Source organism: Heterocephalus glaber, unplaced genomic scaffold (genome assembly GCF_053883595.1).
Source record: "Heterocephalus glaber isolate CG9 unplaced genomic scaffold, H.glaber_assembly_v1.0 deba00000546, whole genome shotgun sequence".
NCBI classification, from domain to species: domain Eukaryota; kingdom Metazoa; phylum Chordata; class Mammalia; order Rodentia; family Bathyergidae; genus Heterocephalus; species Heterocephalus glaber.
The window spans coordinates 10801415-10809603 of NW_028258147.1; the positions used below are offsets into that span (position 1 = coordinate 10801415).

Consider the following 8189-nt stretch of genomic DNA (forward strand, 5'->3'; position numbering starts at 1 on the left):
AACAATTCTGAAAAATAGCCTAGAAAAATACAATGAAGGTCACAACTCCATGAGGCCCAACAGAGCAAATCCTTCAGCATCAGACAAGACAAGAAATTAAAAGGAGAGGGGGAAAAAGCAAATAAGAGCCAACAACAGAAAAATAACATGACAATGATAAGTCAATACATTTCAGGTACAACCATCAATGTTAATGGCCTCAAATCACCAATCAAAAGAAACAGACTCACAGAATGGATTAAGAAGCAAAATCCAACAATATGCTGTATACAAGAAATGCACCCAGTTCAAAAAGAAACTCATAGACTGAAAGAAAAAGGACAGAAAACAGTCTTCCATGTGACAGGAACCCAGAAAAAAAGCAGGATAGCTATCTTATTTACAGACAAAGTAAATTTCAAACCAAAACTAATTAAGAGAGACAAAGAAGGTCACTACATCTTTGTAGAGGGAACAATCCAAGAAGAAAAGATGACAATCATAAATATATATGCACCAAATATGAATGCCCCCAACTATACAAAACAAATATTAAGGGACATGAAAAACCAAAAAAGCACTAATACAGTTGTCATGGGGGACCTCAATACCCAACTGTCACAAATGGACAGATCACCTAGACAAAAAATCAACAATGAAATTCTAAAACTGAACCAAGCTTTTGAACAAATGGACTTCCTAGACATCTACAGAGAGTTCCACCCAAAAAAATCAGAATATGCATTCTTTTCAGCTGCACACAGGTCATTCTCTAAAATAGACAACATACTAGTTCATAGAACATGTTTAAGTAAATGCAAAGGAATTGAAGTTATCCCGTGTATATTATCAGTCCATAGTGCAGTTAAACTGGAGATCAATAGCATAAGAAACCACAAGAACTTCAAAAACAGGTAGAAATTGAATACACTTCCTTGAACAAACAATTGGTCACAGAGGAAATTAAAGAAGAAATTAGACAGTTTTTGTAATTAAGTGATAACGCCAGTACAACATACAGGAATTTGTGGGACACAATGAAAGCACTTCTATGAGGGAAATTCATAGCAGTAAATGCCCACAGTAGGAAAACAGAGTGAGCTCAAATAAACAACCTAATGCTGAATCCTAGGCTCCTAGAAAAAGAAGAGCAAGACAAACCCAAAGCTCATACAAGGGAGGAAATTATAAAGATCAGAGCAGAAATCAATGTAATGGAGACTAAGAATGAAACAAAAAATCAACAAATCAAAGAGCTGGTTTTTTAAAAGAATAAATAAAATCGATAAACCCTTAGCCAACCTTATCAAAAAAAGGAAAGAAAAGACTCAAATACATGCAATTAGGAATAAAAAAGGTGAAGTCACAAAAGATCCAGCAGAAATCCAGAGGATCATCAATATCTACTTCGAGAACCTGTACTCTAATAAAATGGAAAACATAGAAGAAATGGACAGATTTCTAGATACATACGAATTAACAAAGTTGAATGAAGAAGAAATAAAAATTCTAAACAGCCCAATTACAATCAGTGAAATTGAAAACATAATTAAAAATTTACCAACAATGAAAAGCCCAGGTCCTGATGGCTTCACTGCTGAATTCTACAAGACATTTAGAGAAGAACTATTGCCACCACTTTTTAAACTTTTCAGTGAAATTGAAAAGGAAGCAATACTTCCAAATTCATTTCTGGAAGTAAGTGTTACTTAGATTCCAAAACCAGGGAAAGACCCAACTCAAAAAACTACAGGCCAATCTCCCTAGTGAACATAGTTGCAAAAATCCACAAAAAGATACTGGCAAACAGAATACAGAGGGCCATCAAGAGATCATACACCCTGACCAAGTTGGATTTATGCCATGAATACAAAGATGGTTCAACATTGGTAAATCAATAAATGTAATACACTATATTAACAGAGTCAAGGACAAAAACCATATGATCATCTCAATAGATGCAGAAAAAGCATTTGATAAAATTCAATACCCATTCATGATTTTTAAAACCCTGCAAAAAATTGGAATAAAGTGTCTTTATCTCAACTTGATAAAGGCTATCTATGAACAATCAAGAGCTAACATCATGCTAAATGGTCAAAAACTGAAAATCTTCAGGCTAAAATCAGGAACAAGACAAGGATATCCACTATCACCACTCCTGTTCAATATAGTATTGGAAACATTAGTCACAGCAATTAGACAAGAGAAGGAAATAAAAGGAATAAAAATAGGAAAGGAAGAATTTAAACTGTCATTACTTGCTGATGATATGATACTCTCCACTGAAGACCCAAAAAACTCTACCAAAAGACTTCTAGACTTAATTGACAAATTCAGTAGAGTAGCTGGATACAAGGTAAACAATCAAAGATGAATAGCCTTCTTGTACACAAATAACAGTCCCATTGAGAGAAAAATTAGGGAAACAATCCCTTTCACATCAGCATCCAAAAAATATGAAATATCTCAGAATCAGTCTAATGAAGGAGGCAAAAGACCTCTACACTGAGAACTGCTGCCCTCTGAAAAAAGTTATTGAAGAGGATATAAGAAAATGAAAAGACATCCCTTGTTCCTGGGTAGGAAGAACCAATATAGTGAAAATGGCCATAATTCCAAAGCTGCTATACAGATTCAATGCAATCCTGATTGAAATCCCAACAGTATATTTCACAGATCTAGAGAAAACAATCCAAAAATTATTTTGGAGCCAGAAGAGACTTAGAATAGCAAAAGCAATTCTAGGAAACAGAGACATGGCAGGTAGTATCACAATCCCCAACTAGAAACTATACTACAAAGCTACTAAGATAAAAACAGCATAGTACTGGCAAAGAAACAGACCCAAGGATCAGTGGAATAGACTAGAAGATACAGAAACAACTTGAGACATACTCATACTCAGCTACCTCATCTTTGACAAAGGAGCCACCATCCTCACTGGAGGAAAGATAGCCTCTTTAATAAGTGGTGTTGGAAAAACTGGATTTCAACTTGCCAAAGATTAATCCTAGACCCCTATCTTTCAAAATGCACTAAACTAAAATCAAAGTGAATGAAAGATCTAAATATTAAAAAAGAAAAACTAAACTTGCTGGAAGATAAATTAGGTAGAACTCTTGAAGACATTGGCATAGGAAAAAACTTTAGGAACAAATCCTCAGTAGCATGGGAACTAGCAAAACGAATCAACAACTGGGATCTCATCTTATTAAAAAGAGTCTGCACTGCAAGAGAAGTCACCAACAGAGCTAAGATACAACCTACAATGAGGGAAAAAATTTTTAGCAGCTGTTTCTCAGACAAAGTTAGACTATCTATAATATATCTACTATCAAGAATATATAAAAACAGAGCCCCCAAATATAAATATGGGCATCTGAAATGAACAGTCATTTCTCAGACAAAGAAGTAAAAGCAGCAAATAAACATAAGAAAAAATGTTGAACATCACTAGTTCTTAGAGAGATGCAAATGAAAACAAAGCTGAGATTCCACCTCACCCCAGTAAGAATGGCTGCTATCAAGAAATCAACCAATAACAAATGCCGGCGAGGGGCTTGGGATTTAGTTCAGCAGCACCTCGCATGACTCAAAAGCCCAAGATCCTGAGTTCGATCCCCAATACCAAAAAAAAAAGAGAAAAAAAAATGCCAGCATGGTGTGGGTAGAAAGGAACACTTCTTCATTGTTGGTGGGAGTGTAGACTGGTGCAACCACTGTGGAAATCAGTATGGAGATACCTCAAACAATTAGGATTAGAAGTCCCATTTGACCCAGCTATTCCCCTGCTGGGTATCTTCCCCAAAGAATTTAAAAAAATCATAAAGCAGTGATATATGCTCACCCATGTTTATAGCAGCACAGTTTGTAATAGCTAAAACTTGGAAACAGCCCAATTGCCCATATTGATAAAGAAGATGTGTGTTTTTTTTTAATAAGGAGTACTACTCAGCCATAAAGAATGAGACCAGAGACATTTATAGCTAAGTGGATGAACATTGAGGTGATACTCCTAAGTGAAATAAATAGGACGCACATGTATAAATACCAAATAGTTTCTCTGGTGTAAAAAACTAAAAGTGTAAATAAGAATCAAAATGTATAATTGATATTGTGAATAGGAAGAATAGTTCTAAAGGAGTAGGGGAAGTGGGAGGGCTAGGAATAAGAAAACAAGGGAAAAGAAAAAAATACAAGAAAAGGAAAAAAATGGAATCAATGTCTTTGTAAATAGGGAAGGGAGGAGGGGGTGAAGGGAGGGCAGGGGAATGGGAAAAATATAAGAACCAAAATATATCATGTAAAGGTACAAGATCCCAATGATGAATGTAACTCTATTGTATACCTAAAATGTATCAATAAACTTAATGGAAAAAAAAGCAGTGACTGGATACTGAAGGCACTAACTTCATCAATGGATTTACTCATTGATAAGTTTGTAAATGAATGCACTATTAGGAAGCAGGCCTAACTGAAGGAACTAAGTCACAGGGTGTGGCTATTAAGGGTGTATCTTTTCTTGGATTCCTTCTCTCTTTGTTTCCTTCCTCCCTTCTTAGCTGCTAGGAAGTGAGCAGTTTTCCTCTGCTATCCTGTTTCTTCCTTGGATCCAACTGACCATGGACTGAAACTTCTTAAATACCCAAAATAGATGTTTTCTCCTTTAAATTCTGTTAGGTACTTTGTCTCAGCTATAGAAATCTGACCAATATAAACTGACTTGCATAAACTGTTACATAGTACTTGTATTACAATATTTGCTAAAAACATCTATTATATTAGAATAAAAATTTCTTACTGAAATGGAATAAAGTTCCTTCAAGAAGAACAAACTGTTCAGAATGATGAGGCCGCTCCTTTTAATATGTAAATTCACCCTATTTTTTAAAACTCATTAAGTTTATTGATATATTTTAGGTATATAATATGATGACATTCATCACTGGCAATTTGTACCTGTACATGATGTACCTTGGTTCCTATTTTTTCCTCATTCCCCTCCTCTCCCTTCAACCCCTCCCCCCCCATTTACAAAGACTTTGTTTACATTTTTTCCTTTTCTCATCACCATTTTTTATAATATGAATTTTTTTCTTGAGTTTAAAATTTGTGTTTTCTCATTGCTTTGGGTTCTAAGGGGGAAATTTATTTTATACATATGTTTTATCTTCTTTCTAATCTTCTATATCTAGCTTTTATTTGCTGATACTTTTTCCTCAATTAAAAACAAGTTTCCGCCGGGTTCTCGGGAGGACGCCGCGTAGTCCGCGTGTGCTCTTCCGCTTTCCCGGTTGGGCTTCCGGGGTTGCCCGAACCGTGCTGTGCTGCAGGCATGTCCGGCTTCAGCCCCGAGCTCATCGACTACCTGGAAGGGGAGGTTTCCTTCGAGGAGTTCGAGCGGCGAAGAGAGGAGAGGAAGATGCGGCAGAAGAAGAGTCTTTGGGAAGAAGGAAAATTAGCAGCTGAAGAAAATCCGGATGACTGAAGCTCCCTCATCCTCGGGGATTAACTCAACCAAACCCCACGCCACAGATGTCAGTGAGGGAGAAACTTCAGATGGGGTGAGTCAGTCGGTTCAGAAGGTCTTTGACTCCATGCTCGGAGAGACTGAAGATGATGAGGAAGAAGAGGAGGAGCAAGAGGAAGGGGAGGAGAAGCCTGAGCAGCCCACAGCGGGTGAGGTGTTTGCACTGGAGCTAGTTCTCAATTGTGAAACCGAGAAAATGATGAAAGCGAAGAGGCCTTGGAGTAAACTTCCCAGGGCGCTGAGAGGTCTCATAGGAGGAGCCAACATCCGCTTTGTGCGAGGGAAGCAGAAGAGGCCATCCTTATGTGCCTGAAGATCATCCGACAAGCTCCTCTGGCTCATGGGCCGTTCTCTACTCTTTCCGTGGTATACGAGGACCAAGGTGACATGGAGAAATCCTTGCAGTTTAAATTGACTGCCGCACATTTAAATCCCAGTGACACTGAAGAATGGGTTAGATTGGCAGAAATGTCTCTGGAACAAGACAATATTAAGCAGGCTATCTAATGCTATACAAAAGCTCTTAAATACGGACCTACTAATATCCGTTTTCTGTGGGATCGATCAAGTCTGTGTGGACAGATGGGTAACCATAAAATGGCAGTGGACGGGTACAGGCAAATCCTGAATCTTTTCCTGCATCTGTTGGAGAGCGCGTTATGCAGCTGGCTAGAGATATGGTCGAGAGTTACTATGAAGCCAGTGACAGTGCTGCAGCTATTAACATAATCAAAGAAGCTTTCTCCAAACACCAGGCCCTGGTCTCCATGGAGGATGTCCATATCACAGCTGAGCTATACATTTCTAACAAGCAGTATGACAAAGGTTTGGAGGTAATTATGGATTTTTCTGGAATTGTGCTAGAAAAACAAACTTTGTAAGAAGAGGCCCCTCAGAGGAGAATAAAGCCTGCGATGGCATCACCTGCGCAATCCCCGAGGGCGTACGCATCAACATCGTGGTGAAGCTGATGGTCTGCCTGGTGCATCTCCACATCCTCAAGCCGCTGAATCCCCTCCTGAAGACGCTAGTGGAGCAGAACCCCAAGGACATGGGTGGCCTCTACCTGGACATAGCGGAGGCACTTCTGGACATCGGGAAGTACGGCTCTGCGCTGCTGCTCCTCAGCCCCCTGGTTTGCTCAGAGAGATTCAGCCTCGCGGTGGTTTGGCTCCACCATGCAGAGTGCCTGAAGGCCTTGGGCTACATGGCGCGTGCCGCTGAGAGCGACAGCAAGGTGGTCGATCTGGCCCCGCTCCATTTGGACGTCAGGATTTCCCTTTCCACCCTTCAGCAGCAGCTGGGCTGTCCCGAGAAAGCGCTGGAAGCTCTGGAACCGATGTATGACCCAGACACGTTAGCCCAGGATGCAAATGCTGCACCGCTCCAAGCTACTGTTCTCGCAAGGCAAGATGCGCGGTTACGTGAACACCGCACTCACCTTGCTGGCCATGCTCCTGAAGGTAGCTATGAACAGAGCCCAGGTCTGCTTGATATCCAGCTCCAAATCTGGAGAGAGACATCTGTACCTTATGAAAGTATCTCGAGACAAAATAGCAGACAGCAATGACCAAGAGACAGCAAATTGTGACGCAAAAGCAATATTTGCTCTGCTCAGGAGTGTCGTGCTGGAGGATGACTGGTGTGGTGGAACCTTCTGCTGAAGGCCATCTACTCCTTATGTGACCTGACCCTCTTTGAAGAGGCCGAGCTGCTGGCAGATTCTTCATTGGAATATTACTCGTTTTATGATGACAGACGAAATCGCAAAGAACTAGAGTACTTTGGTCAGTCAGCTGCAATTCTGGACAAAAATTTCAGAAAGGCATACAACTACAAAAGGATAATGGTAATGGAAAATGTCAATGGACTCCAGCTCTGGAGTAGTTTCAACCAAGTTACCATGCACTCCCAAGATGTACTACATCATCACTCCTGTCTCCGCCTCATGCTGAAAAACTCAGATAAGCGTGCCCTGTGTGGTTTGAATGGACACAATGTGTGTCTGTCTGGCAATTTTCAGCACGCACTTGCACAGTACGTTCAGGCCTTTCATGCTCGCTGTGATGAACCTCTCTACAACATGTGTATAGGCCTGACTTTTATTCACATGGCATCCCAGAAGTTCCTGTTAAAGAGACATACTCTCATTGTGCAAGGCTTTGCCTTTCTTAATCGATACCTCAGCCTGCGCAGACAGTGCCAAGAGTCTCTACAATTTGGGGCAAGCCCTTCACCAGCTGGGGCTAACTCACTTCATCATCCACTATTACCAGGAGACTCCCCCTGTTGGAGGCAGAGGGGATAGAGGTTGAGCAGGTGGACTTGTGAAGAGATGTTGACTACAACCTGGCCCTCATTTATCAGAGCAGCAGGAACTCGCTCATGGCCCCATACCTTCTGTTCACCTACTGCACCATGTGAAACCATCCCCGGCCATGATGGGGACAGTGGTTGCTGAGCTGTCTCATCTTCAGTATGTGCCGCTGCCACTCTGCCCAGCATGGCGACCTGGCTTCCACCGCTAAACAACGTCGCCTTTCTCTTTTGGTTCATATATCCATTTTTCATGTAAGTTGCATATTCTTGGCCTTTTCCTTTAGCATTCTGTAGGAAAATTGTCCCAGTGTTGAAATGGACAGAATTACCCTTAAGTCAGCATGGAGTTGTTTTTCCA

General features: G+C 40.4%; 1 pseudogene; it reads left to right on the forward strand.

Annotated features, from left to right (window-relative positions):
- Positions 1-5317: 5317 nt before the first annotated feature.
- On the forward strand, positions 5318-7936 carry LOC101698537 (general transcription factor 3C polypeptide 3 pseudogene; annotated as a pseudogene).
- The last annotated feature ends 253 nt before the right edge of the window (positions 7937-8189 follow it).